The sequence below is a fragment of the Hylobates moloch genome, unplaced genomic scaffold (genome assembly GCF_009828535.3).
Source record: "Hylobates moloch isolate HMO894 unplaced genomic scaffold, HMol_V3 SCAFFOLD_1, whole genome shotgun sequence".
Taxonomy (NCBI): domain Eukaryota; kingdom Metazoa; phylum Chordata; class Mammalia; order Primates; family Hylobatidae; genus Hylobates; species Hylobates moloch.
In genome coordinates, this window is record NW_026652276.1 from 229,865,207 (window position 1) to 229,877,687 (window position 12,481).

General features: G+C 45.6%; 1 non-coding gene across 1 annotated transcript; it reads left to right on the top strand.

Moving 5' to 3' along the window:
- The first annotated feature begins 8,793 nt into the window (after window positions 1-8,793).
- LOC116809804 (U6 spliceosomal RNA) lies at window positions 8,794-8,905 on the top strand. Its single transcript, XR_004369989.1, has one exon. It is a non-coding gene; the product is annotated as a U6 spliceosomal RNA (small nuclear RNA).
- Window positions 8,906-12,481: the final 3,576 nt, after the last annotated feature.

Below are 12,481 nucleotides of genomic sequence, written 5' to 3' on the forward strand. Positions count from 1 at the left end.
TGCGCGTTTAAAACTCCGAGCCCTAACGTGAGGTGCCCCCTTCTGATTGGCTGTGCCACGACCACCAATCAGCGGCTGCCACTCGGTTTGCCGGGAACGCACAGGCCAAGAGAGGGAGCGGGGAAGAACAAAGGCGGCGGGCCGGGCACGGGGAGGGTGGGACCTAGCTACGCCTCGGGGCGCTATTGGCAATCGGTGCCGGGGGCGGGGCAGGACAGGCGGAGCCTGGGAAATGTGGAGCGGGGCGGGGCTCGGCTCAGCATCCTGAGGCCGAGCTTGGCAGTAAGAACACGTGTCGGTACCGGAGCGGTGGGGAGCAGCGGCGAGCAGGGCGGTCCTCGCAACCCGCCGGGGCTCTGGGAAGCTGGAGACCAACGCGGGCGGAGGAGCACGAGCCTGTCTGTTGCTAGAAAGAGGGGGGAACGGGGCTTCCAAGTCCGCTACATGTTCGTGGCCTTCTTAATTTCTTTTTCTGCTCGAGCAAATAAAAGTTTCATTTCTCTCCGGAGTATTGAGCTAGAGAGCAGGGAAGAGCATGTAGTAAAGTGAATCCAGACTAGAATCTGGGGAAGCCTCTCTCCAAGGTTTCATCTCGGAGAAACAAGCCATCAGATTCTTGTCTAAACTTTTGCCTCGTCTTATTTAGTCCTTTAGTGATTTTCTGCAAAAGGAAATACCAGATAGGCAATCTAGTGGTTTACATAGATCTGAATATAAGCTTGAGGTTTTCCCTCTTGACCACTTTGGAGAAGAAAATTGGGTTAAGATGACGATTTTTGTATGTCAGAAAAGAAGCCTGTAATGTGCATTAAGTTTGAGACTTTTTTTTTTAACACCTGGGAGTTTTAGAAGGCAAATAGGGAAAAGAAAAAAAATAGAAACTCAAGTTCAGGAGTATTTTCTCGTGTGTGCAGATTATTACGTGAGGAAGAAGAAAAGGGTAACTCACAGACCTTAGCAATTAAAAATACTTAATTTTTTTGTTGAATGCCTATTAATCTGATGGTTCCTGGTCAATTTTGTAGGGCAGAACATTATGCAACTAACTCTGTAGTACACACTGATTTATTAGAGTGCTATGAATGTGGGCTACCAGACAGTTCAGTATCATGTTATTTTTTGAGACGAGTCTCGCTCTTGTCACCCAGGCTGGAGTGCAGTGGCACCATCTCCGCTCACTGCAACCTCCGCCTCCTGGGTTCAAGTGATTCTACTGTCTCAGCCTCCTGGGTAGGTGGGACTACAGGCGCCCGCCACCACTCCCTGCTAATTTTTATATTTTTAATAGAGACAGGGTTTCACCACGTTGGCCTGGCTGGTCTCAAACTCCTGACTGACCTCAAGTGATCCACCCACCTCGGCCTCCCAAAGTGCTGGGATTACAGGTGTGAGCCACCGTGCCCAGCCTTAATATCATTTTAAAGATAGCCATGTTCTTCAAAAAGACAAGTCAGAGTTCTCATCTTTCTACTTGTTTCCTATGACTCTGTTAAATTGAGAGGAATGAGGACCCCATTTGCCCAGTGGTGGGAGAAACACAATTTCACTGGCCTTTTGTTGATACACAGATAGGAAGAAGGCTCTTGAAGTGCTGTCTGTATATGTGTATAAACACACATATATCTTGTGAAATTAAAGTAACAATGTTCTTTTTGAAAGCATTTAGGGTATAGCTGTAGAAGTTCATTCAACAACACAGAAGTTTATCAAGTTGGAAAGCTCCTTTATCCCTAAATTTTTCACTCTTGTTATGGGTACAAACAGCACCGTGTTGAGGGTCAGAATGGAGAGAGATGAGAAATGATACTTTCATGAATATATCCAAGATCTCCACAATTGGTTGTTGTAAGTGTAGAGAGGCTGTCTGTCAAATCATAGGTATGAGGCTGGGCACAGTGGCTCACTCCTGTAATCCCAGCACTTTGGGAGACCAAGGCAGGCGGATCACCTGAGGTGGCGAGTTCCGCCTGGCCAACATGGTGAAATCTTGTCTCTACTAAAAATACAAAATTAGCTGAGCATGGTGGCGCGTGCCTGTAATCCCAGCCACCTGGGAGGCTGAGGAGGCAGGAGAATCACTTGGAGGCAGGAGAATCACTTGAACACTGGAAGCGGAGGTTGCAGTGAGCTGGGATTGCACCACTGCACTCCAGCCTGGGTGACATAGTGAGACTCCATCTCAAAAAAAAAAAAAAGAATCATAGAAACAGACCGTAGTTTGGAAATTCATTCATGTAAATGAACTTCTCCCTGGCTTATCCCCAGAGCTGTGATTTAACACTATTATGCTGGGTTTACAGACCAATTTGAACATGCATTTTCTTCTGCTTCTGCACAGACTCCCTAGAGAAGTGATCACACCACTGCATTCAGCCTGGGTGACAAAGCGAGACCTTATTTCAAAAAAAAAAAATCAAACATCAATCTTAACTATAAATTCAATCTCTTTAACAGATATGGGGCTATTCAGGTTATTTCTTCTTCAGTGAGTTTCAGTAGTTGGTGGGAATTTGTCCATTCATCTAAGTTGTCAAATTTATTGACATACAGTTTTTGGTGACATTTGCTATGGTCTGAATATATCTCCCAAAATTTGTATGTTGAAACTTAATTGCCAATGTGATAGTAATAAGAGATAGGGCTTTTAAGAGGTGATAAAGGCATGAGAGTAGAGCGTTATGGATGCAACTGGGGCCCTTCTAAAGGGCTTGAGGGAATGGGTTCATTCTCATCAACCATGTGAGCACATAGTGTTCATCTCCCATGCCCTTCCATGTTCCGCCTTCTACCATGTGGAGATGTATTAATGACAAGAAAGACCTCACCAGACACTGAATGCCAGCACTTGGGCTTCCCAGTCTCGAGAACTGTAAGAAATAAATTTCTGTTCTTTGTAAATAACCCAGTCTATTTTGTTATAGCAGCAAGAATGTGCTAAGAGAATATTCTTTTCTCATGTTTTAAATCACTTTAGAGTCTGTAGTGAGGTCACCTCTCATTACTGATACCGATAATTTTTGTCTTCTCTCTTTTTTAATGGTGAGTCAGCTAATGGTTTATAAATTATATTGATCTTCTTTTGGCTTCACTGATTTTCCTTATTGTTTTCTATTTTCTATTTCATTGGTTTCAATTTTAATTTATATTATCTTTCTTCTGCTTACTTTAGGTCATATTTACTCTTTTCTTGTAGTTTCTTTTTTTTTTTTTTTTTTAGACAGAGTCTCGCTCTGTCGCCCAGGCTGGAGTGCAGTGGCGCCATCTCGGCTCACTGCAAGCTCCACCTCCCGGGTTCATGCCATTCTCCTGCCTCAGCCTCTCCGAGTAGCTGGGACTACAGGCGCCCGCCACCACGCCCGGCTAATTTTTTGTATTTTTAGTAGAGACAGGGTTTCACCGTGGTCTCGATCTCCTGACCTCGTGATCCGCCCGCCTCAGCCCCCAAAGTGCTGGGATTACAAGCGTGAGCCACCGCGCCCGGCCTTTTCTTTGTAGTTTCTTAAAGTGAAAGCTGACATCATTGATTCGTGATCTTTCTCCTCCTTTAATATGGGCATTTTGTGTTATAAAATTATTCCTAATTACTGCTTCAGACCTCAAATTAGGTGGGTGGAGATGGTGGCTATAGGGGAGTCTGTGTAAAGAATTAGAATGAGGAGAATTTGAAGAAAAGCAGGTTATTTGGCAAGCTGACATATAGTGAAAGGAGGTGCAGCACGGGATAATAAAGATAGAGAAAGAAGGAGCCAGGCGATAAATGGCTTTAGCTTGAGGGCAGTAAAGTATCAGTGAAGCAGGTGAGTGTGGCATGATAATATTTGCGTTTTATAACAATCACTCTGGGGGCCGTGTGGGAGCGGATGTGACTAGAGTCAGAAAGACCAAATAGAAGGTGGTCTCACACTAATCTTTTTTTTTTGAGACAGAGTCTCACTCTGTTATCTAGGCTGGAGTGCAGTGACACCGTGTTGGCTCATTGCAACCTCTGTTTCCTGGGTTCAAGCAATTCTCCTACCCTAGCCTCCCGAGTAGCTGGGATTACAGGTGCCCACCACCACACTCGGCTAATTTTTTTATATTTTTAGTAGAGACGGGGTTTCACCGTGTTGGCCAGGCTGGTCTTGAACTCCTGACCTCAGGTGATCCACCTGCCTCGGACTCCCAAAGTGCTGGGATTAGAGGCATGAGCCACTGCGCCTGGCCTGTTCTCACAGTAATCTTGATGACAGATGGTGGTTATAGTGGGGGGTAAAAAAAAGTAGGTAGCCTAGGCCAGGCGCAGTGGCTCACGCCTGTAATCCCAGCACTTTGGGAGGCCGAGGTGGGCGGATCATGAGGTCAGGAGATCGAGACCATCCTGGCCAACACGGTGAAACCCCATCTCTACTAAAAATACAAAAAATTAGCCAGGCATGGTGGCTGGCGCCTGTAGTCCCAGCTACTCGGGAGGCTGAGGCAGGAGAATGGCGTGAATTCGGGAGGCGGAGCTTGCAATGAGCCAAGATCGCCACTGCACTCCAGCCTGGGCGACAGAGCGAGAGTCCGTCTCAGAAAATAAAAAAATAAAAAATAAAAAAAAAGAAGAAAAAGACATAAGAAGAAAAAAAATCTATAGTCCCACTACCCAAAGATTACTACTGTGAATGTCATGCTTTCTCTTCTTCTGGTCTTTTTTTTTTATTCTTATCAGCATGCATACACAATACACACATTCACACACATAATTTTTTGAGACAGGGTCCGGCTCTGTCTCCCAGGCTGGAGTGCAGTGGCGCCATGTCAGCTCACTGCAACCTCTGCCTCCCAGGCTCAAGTGATCCTCCCACCTCAGCCTCCCGAGTAGCTGGGACCACAGGTGCGCACTACCACGTCCGGCTAATTTTTGTGGGTTTTTTTGTAGAGACGGGGTTTTGCCATGTTGCCGAGGCTGGTCTTGAACTCCTGGACTCAAGTGATCCACTCCCCTCGGCCTCCGAGTGCTGAGATTATAGGCATGAGCCACCAGGCCCAACCCACAGTTTTCTTTTTTATTAATTATTATTTTTTTGACTGTGCCTGTTCAGCAGGGCTACCCCATGGGCAATGTGCTGAGACAATTTTCTTTCACAAAATTGAAATACTATGTATACAGTCTTTGGTGCTGGGTGTTTTGTTTTTTTAATTCCCACTTTCATTATATTAAAAGTATTTTTCTACTTTATAGGCATTTTATTTAGAGAATAGAGATAAGATCTTGCTATGTGGCCTAGGCTGGTCTGGAACTCCTGGGCTAAAGTGATCCTCCTGCCTCAGCCTCCCAAAGTGCAGGGATTACAGGCATGAGCCACTGCACCCAGCCTACTTTGTGAGTATTTTTAAATAATTATATATAGGTCAGGCACAGTGACTCATGCCTGTAATCCCAGCAATTTGGGAGGCTGAAGCAGGTGGATCACCTGAGGTCAGGAGTTCGAGACCAGCCTGGCCAACATGGCGAAATTCCGTCTCTACTAAAAATACAAAAAAAAAAAAAAAAATTAGCCAGGAGTGGTGGTGGGCACCTGTAATCCCAGCTACTTAGGAGGCTGAGGCAGAAGAGTCGCTTGAACCCAGGAGGCAGAGGTTGCAGTGAGCTGAGATTGCACCACTGGACTCCAGCCTGGGCAATAAGAGTGAAACTCCATCTCAAAATAAATAAATAAGTAATTATATATAATGGAAAAATAGGGACAAAACATGATTTTTTTTAAGACAGAAAACCCATTTTAAAGAAAAATAGAAAAAAATCCTTTTAAAGGTAACACTTACTCAGAGATGAGAGGTGCACTTTATCCTCATTACTGTGGCGAGTATCTAGCGGAGTTAAGCTGTCACTGACAGGACAGAAAGGAAACCCATATGAGAGCACACGCATCTTCAAGGAAAGGAAGACTTAGGCACTGGCAAAGCTAGATTTGAACCATTTGAACCTGGTAACTGGTTGTGTACAGTTAGTTGGCATTTTGATAGTATCAGAGCCACATATGTTCTTGATAAAGAATGTAGGGAGAAGCACACTAAGATAAATGTTGATTGGATACCAACTGTGGGGATAGGGGTGGAGTTAGGCCCAGGGACATAGTGGTGACCATCAGTTACTGTCATTTCCCTTGTGAAATTTATTATATTGGGAAATTAGTGACCCCAGAACATGATTTGACAGGCGCTGTGGTAAGCATTTAAACCTAAATTTTTTTCTATTGAAACCCCACAGTAATCCTATAACCTGAGTATTCCCTCTGCCTTCATTTTACAGAAATCAGACTGAGAGTTGGCAGGCCTGATTATCTTGTCGTGGGTCGTACAGCTGTTAATCATCAGAGCTGGGACAGGAACCTTCTGTGTGACTGCAGCATGCTTGTTTTTAATCTCTCTGTGAACTCTGACACTTTATAAATACATACACCTTATTTACTTTTCTTGAAAATGTATAAAGATGTCATGAAGAAACAGGGCCACTGTGTTGCCCAACTCCAGGAAGCACCGTTCATGTTGGAATCTCAGTGAATGGCCAGCCCTGGATCACAGCCACAGAGAATACGGTGTGAATGGCACTCCTGACAGCGGGACAGTGCCATCACCCTGCATTTCTTGAAGGAAAGTAGAAAACCAAGACCGTCCATTAAAGACATTTTTTGAGGGGGTGGGAGGGCAGGACTCAACCAGGATGTAAATCCAGGAAGAAACTGTTTTTACGATCTTGCAATTTAGTGCTCAAATCTAATAGACATTCCACAGATGACATAATCCATAAAGAATTCAATTTAGGCGGGGTGCGGTGGCTCACGCCTGTAATCCCAATACTTTGGGAGGCCAAGGCGGATGGATCACTTGAGGTCAGGAGTTCGAGACCAGCCTGGCCAACATGGCGAAACCCCATCTCTACTAAAAATACAAAAATTGGCTGGGCGCGGTGGCTCATGCCTGTAATCCCAGCACTTTGGGAGGCCGAGGCGAGTGGATCACAAGATCAGGAGTTCAAGACCAGACTGACCAAGATGGTGAACCCCCGTCTCTACTAAAAATACAAAAAAGTAGCTGGACGTGGTGGTGGGCGCCTGTAATCCCAGCAACTCTGGAGGCTGAGGCAGAGAATTGCTTGAACACAGGAGGTGGAGGTTGCAGTGAGCCGAGATTGCACCACTGCACTCCAGCCTGGGTGACAAAGCGAGACTCCATCTCAAAAAAATAATAATAAATAAAAATACAAAAATTAGCCAGGCACAGTGGTGGGCTCCTATAATCCCAGCTACTCCACAGGCAGAGGCAGGAGAATCACTTGGACCCAGGAGGCAGAGACTGTAGTGAGCAGAGATCGCACCACTGCACTCCAGCCTAGGTGACAGAGTGAGACTCTGTCTCAAAAAAAAGAAAAAAAAAAGAATTCAATATAAAGAAACCAGATCTGTAGCTATAGACTTGGCACACTACATCAGTCCAGCTGAGAGATCAGACCCATGCACTTAATCTCATAAGTACGGTGACATATCCAATGGAACTATCTATCTACTGATAGGAAATAAAACCCATTTGAGGGTACAGTCATTTTCAGTGAAGGCACGTCTTGGGGTCACTGGGTGATGAGGAAAAGCTGATGGGAGGCCTATGTGGGAGGATCACTTGAGGCCAGGAGTTTGAGACCAGGCTGAGCGACAAAGCAACATCAACCCCACCCTCCACCCTACATGAACTCTGTCTCTGCAAAAAAACTTTTAAAAATTAGCCTTGCATGGTGGCACACATCTGTGGCCTAAGACGAGCAGATCCCTTGAGCCCAGGAGGGTTTTTTTGTTTTGAGTTGTTTTTTGTTTTTTGAGACGGAGTCTCACGCTGTCGCCCAGGCTGGAGTGATGTGGCACAATCTCAGCTCACTGCAAGCTCTGCCTCCTGGGTTCGAGCAATTCTTCTGCCTCAGCCTCCCAAGTAGCTGGGATTACAGGCGCCTGCCACCATGCCCGGCTAAGTTTTTGTATTTTTAGTATAGATGGGGTTTTACCATGTTCGCCAAGCTAGTCTTGAACTCCTGACCTCAAGTGATCCGCCTTCCTCAGCCTCCCAAAGCGCTGGGATTACAGACGTGAGCCACTGTGCCCAGCCGAGCCCAGGAGTTTGAGGATGGGATGCAGTTAGCTATATGATTGCACCACAGCACACCAGCCTCAGCCTGGATGACAGCTGGTTTTTTTTTTTTTTTTTTTTTTGAGACGGAGTCTCGCTCTGTCCCAGGCTAGAGTGCAGTGGCGCGATCTCAGCTCACTGCAACCTCTGCCTCCTGGGCTCAAGCAATCCTTCCACGTCAGCCTCCCGAGTAGCTGGGACTACAAGAACGCACCACGATGCCTGAAGACTCCATCTTAAAAAACAAAACAAAGGCTGGGCGCAGTGGCTCACACCTGTAATCCCAGCACTTTGGGAGGCTGAGGCGGGCGGATCACAAGGTCAGGAGATCGAGACCATCCTGGCTAATACGGTGAAACCCCGTCTCTACTAAAAACACAAAAACAAAAATTAGCCAGGAGTGGTGGCGGGCGCCTGTAGTCCCAGCTACTCGGGAGACTGAGGCAGGAGAATGGCATGAACCCGGGAGGCGGAGTTTGCAGTGAGCTGAGATGGCGTCACTGCACTCCAGCCTGGGCAACAGAGCGAGACTCTGTCTCAAAAAAAAAAAAAAAGTTTGATGTTCCTTGATATTTTAATATTGAATAATTTTACGGTGCCCTTTTTTAAACTACAGAAGTATTTAGGTGAATTACATTAAATTGTCATCACGTGCTCTCTTTGGCAGCAATATACTAAAAAGAAATAAATAATTGGAATGATACAGAGAAAATTAGCATGGCTCCTGTGCAAGGATGACACACAAATTCGGGAAGTGTTTCATATTTTAACATAAACAAATCATAAATTCTCATCAAAGCTGACTTCATTGCTATTGTACAAAAAGCCTTACAGAAAGATACATATTCTTTTTTTTTTTTTTGAGACGGTGTATCACTCTGTCGTCCAGGCTGGAGTGCAGTGGCATAATCTCAGCTCACTGAAACCTCCGCCTCTCAGGTTCAAGTGATTCTCCTGCCTCAGACTCCCGAGTAGCTGGGATTACAGGCATGTGCCACCATGCCCAGCCAATTTTTGTATTTTTAGTAGAGATGGGGTTTTACCATGTTGACCAGGCTGGTCTTGAACTCCAGACCTCAGGTGATCTGCCCGCCTCAGCCTCTCAAAGGGCTGGGACTACAGGCGTGAGACACTGCACCCAGAAGAAAAGGCTGTTGTCCTCCCACAAATCAGACTTCTATATACTGCTAAATTCAGGAGAAAAACTATGCAATGAGGACAGGAAAAGGAATCCTATCAGAGTTCAAACTTGTCTAGTATAAGATTAGACAATATGTGACATATTGTGTCCTAGTTTAGGACATTATAGTTATATTTAGAAATCCAGAGAATTGGCCAGGCGCGGTGGCTCATGCCAGTAATCCCAGCACTCTGGGAGGCCGAGGCGGGCAGATCACGAGGTCAAGAGATCCACACCATCCTGGCCAACATGGTGAAACTCCATCTCTACTAAAAATACAAAAATTAGCTGGGAGTGGTGGCGGGTGCCTGTAGTCCCAGCTACTTGGGAGGCTGAGGCAGAAGAGTTGCTTGAACCCCAGGAGGAAGAGGTTGCAGTGAGCCGGGATCGCGCCACTGCACTCCAGCCTGGAGACAGAGTGAGACCCGCCTCAAAAAAAAGAAAGAAAAAAAAAAAAAGAAAGAAATCCAGGAAATTATCTATGTGGCTCAGGCCAAAATAAACTAAAGTTTAAAAAAAAAATCTTTTTTTTGAGACAGAGTCTCACCGTGTCTCCTGGGCTGAAGTGCAGTGGCACTATCTCAGCTCACTGCAACCTCTCCCTTCCAAGTTCAGGCAATTTTCATGCCTCAGCCTCTCGAGTAGCTGGGACCACAGGCATGCACCACCACACCCAGCTAAATTTTTTTTTTTTTTTTTTGAGATGGGAGTCTCACACTGTCACTCGGGCTGGAATGCAGTGGCGTGATCTCGGCTCACTGCAACCTATGCCTCCCAGGTTCAAGTGATTCTCCTGCCTCAGCCTCCTGAGTAGCTAGGATTACAGGCACAGGCCACCACACCTGGCTAATTTTTTGTATTTTTAGTAGAGACGAGGTTTCATTATGTTGGCCAGGCTGGTCTTGAACACCCGCGCCTGACCTCATGATGCACCCGCCTCGGCCTCTCAAAGTACTGGGATTACAGGCATAAGCCACCGTGCCTAACCAATTTTTATATTTTTAGTAGAGATAGGGTTTTGTCATGTCGGCCAGGCTGGTCTTGAACTCCTGACCTCAAGTGACCCGCCTGCCTTGGCCTCCCAAAGTACTGGAATTACAGGCATTAGCCACCGTGCTTGGCCTAAAATACAATAATTTTATTATTTTTATTAATTTGTTTATTTTTGAGACAGAATCTCACTCTGTCACCCAGGCTGGAGTGCAGTGGCATAATCTTGGCTCACTGCAACCTCTGCCTCCTGGGTTCAAGCGATTCTCCTGCCTCAGCCTCCCAAGTAGCTGGGATTACAGGTGCCTGCCACCACACCTGGCTAATTTTTATATTTTTAGTAAAGATGGCGTTTCACCACTTTGGCCAAGCTGGTCTCCAACTCCTGACCTTAGGTGATCCACCCACCTCAGCATCCCAAAGTGCTGGGATTACAGGCATGAGCCACTGCACCCAACCTCATAAAATACAATATTTTAAAAATTCCCTGTGTCTTACGTATTTTTTTTAATTTAAAGAGTCTTTAGAAATCTCATGAAATCAGTGACTAAACCAATGTCTTTTAGTCTTAGACAAGGGGAGATAACTATGTACTCTCAAAGGTTATTCTTTCCCAAGGTATAATTAGAAATTTAGTAATGTGTATAAAAGTCTTGGTTTATTTACTACCTGGAAAATGAAGGCAGAAACGAAACCAATATAATGCATTGCAGGCTCTTCTTTTATGATGCGACATACTTCAACACATTACCAAATGTTTTTACTTCTCAGAAATCAGCCTTAGATACCCCAAATGTTTAAGAACAAAAATAAAACAAAACAAAAACACAACCTGTCTCTATGCCTCTAAATGTAGGTTCGAATTTTTGCCAGGATACTGGGGCAATTTTGAAAGCCTGAATAGTTGAATCTTCTCCCATAGATATTAATTCCCAACCTATTTGAAATAGAAAAGTTCATGGATAAAACTAAGAAAATGGCCAGGCGCAGTGGCTCATGCCTGTAATCCCAGCGCTTTCGGAGGCCGAGGCAGGCAGATCACCTGAGGTCAGGAGTTCAAGACCAGCAAGGCCACCATGGTGAAATCCTGTCTCTACTAATAATACAAAAAAATTAGCCAGGTAGGCCAGGCGCGGTGGCTCACGCTTGTAATCCCAGCACTTTGGGAGGCCGAGGCGGGCGGATCACGAGGTCAGGAGATCGAGACCACGGTGAAACCCCGTCTTTACTAAAAATACAAAAAAAAAAATTAGCCGGGAGTGGTGGCAGGCGCCTGTAGTCCCAGCTACTTGGAGAGGCTGAGGCAGGAGAATGGCGTGAACCTGGGAGGCGGAGCTTGCAGTGAGCCGAGATGGCGCCACTGCACTCCAGCCTGGGCGACAGAGCAAGACTCCGTCTCAAAAAAAAAAAAAAAAAATTAGCCAGGCGTAGTGGTGCACGCCTGTAATCCCAGCTACTCAGGAGGCTGAAGCAGGAGAATTGTTTGAACACAGGAGATGGAGGTTGCAGTGAGCCGCCATTGCACCATTGCACTCCAGCCTGGGCAACAAGAGCAAAACTCCGTCTCAAAAATAAAAAAAAAAAAAAGCCTAAGAAAATAAGTGTACAGCCATAAAAAAGAATAAAATCATGTCCTTTGCAGCACCATGAATACAGCTGAAGAGCATTATCCTAAGTGAATTTCTGCAGAAACAGAAAATCAAATACTGCACGTTCTCACTTGTAAGTGGTAAACACTTGGTACACATGGACACAAAAATGGCAATGGTAAATACTGGGGATTCCAAAAGGGGGAGGCAGTGAAGGGGCCAAGGGTTGAAAAAGTACCTTGTTGGGTACTATGTTCTCTACTCAGGTGATGGGATCATTAGAAGCTGAAATCTCAGCATCACGCAATCTACCCATGTGACAAACCTGCACATGTACCCCCTCAATCTAAAATCAACAAAAAAGAAGTATATTCACCTAAATTGGTACCACCCCTGGTCTGTAACACAATGTTCCCTAAGAAGAAATCCTCCTGGCACTGGGCCTGGCCAAATTGACAAGACACCAAGTTTGATTTGGGAAGACATACGTAGAGGTGCAGTTTGCTTCTTCTAAAAACTTGGTCTGGGCCAGGCACAGTGGCTCTTGCCTGTAATCCCACCAATTTGGGAGACTGAGGCGGGCAGA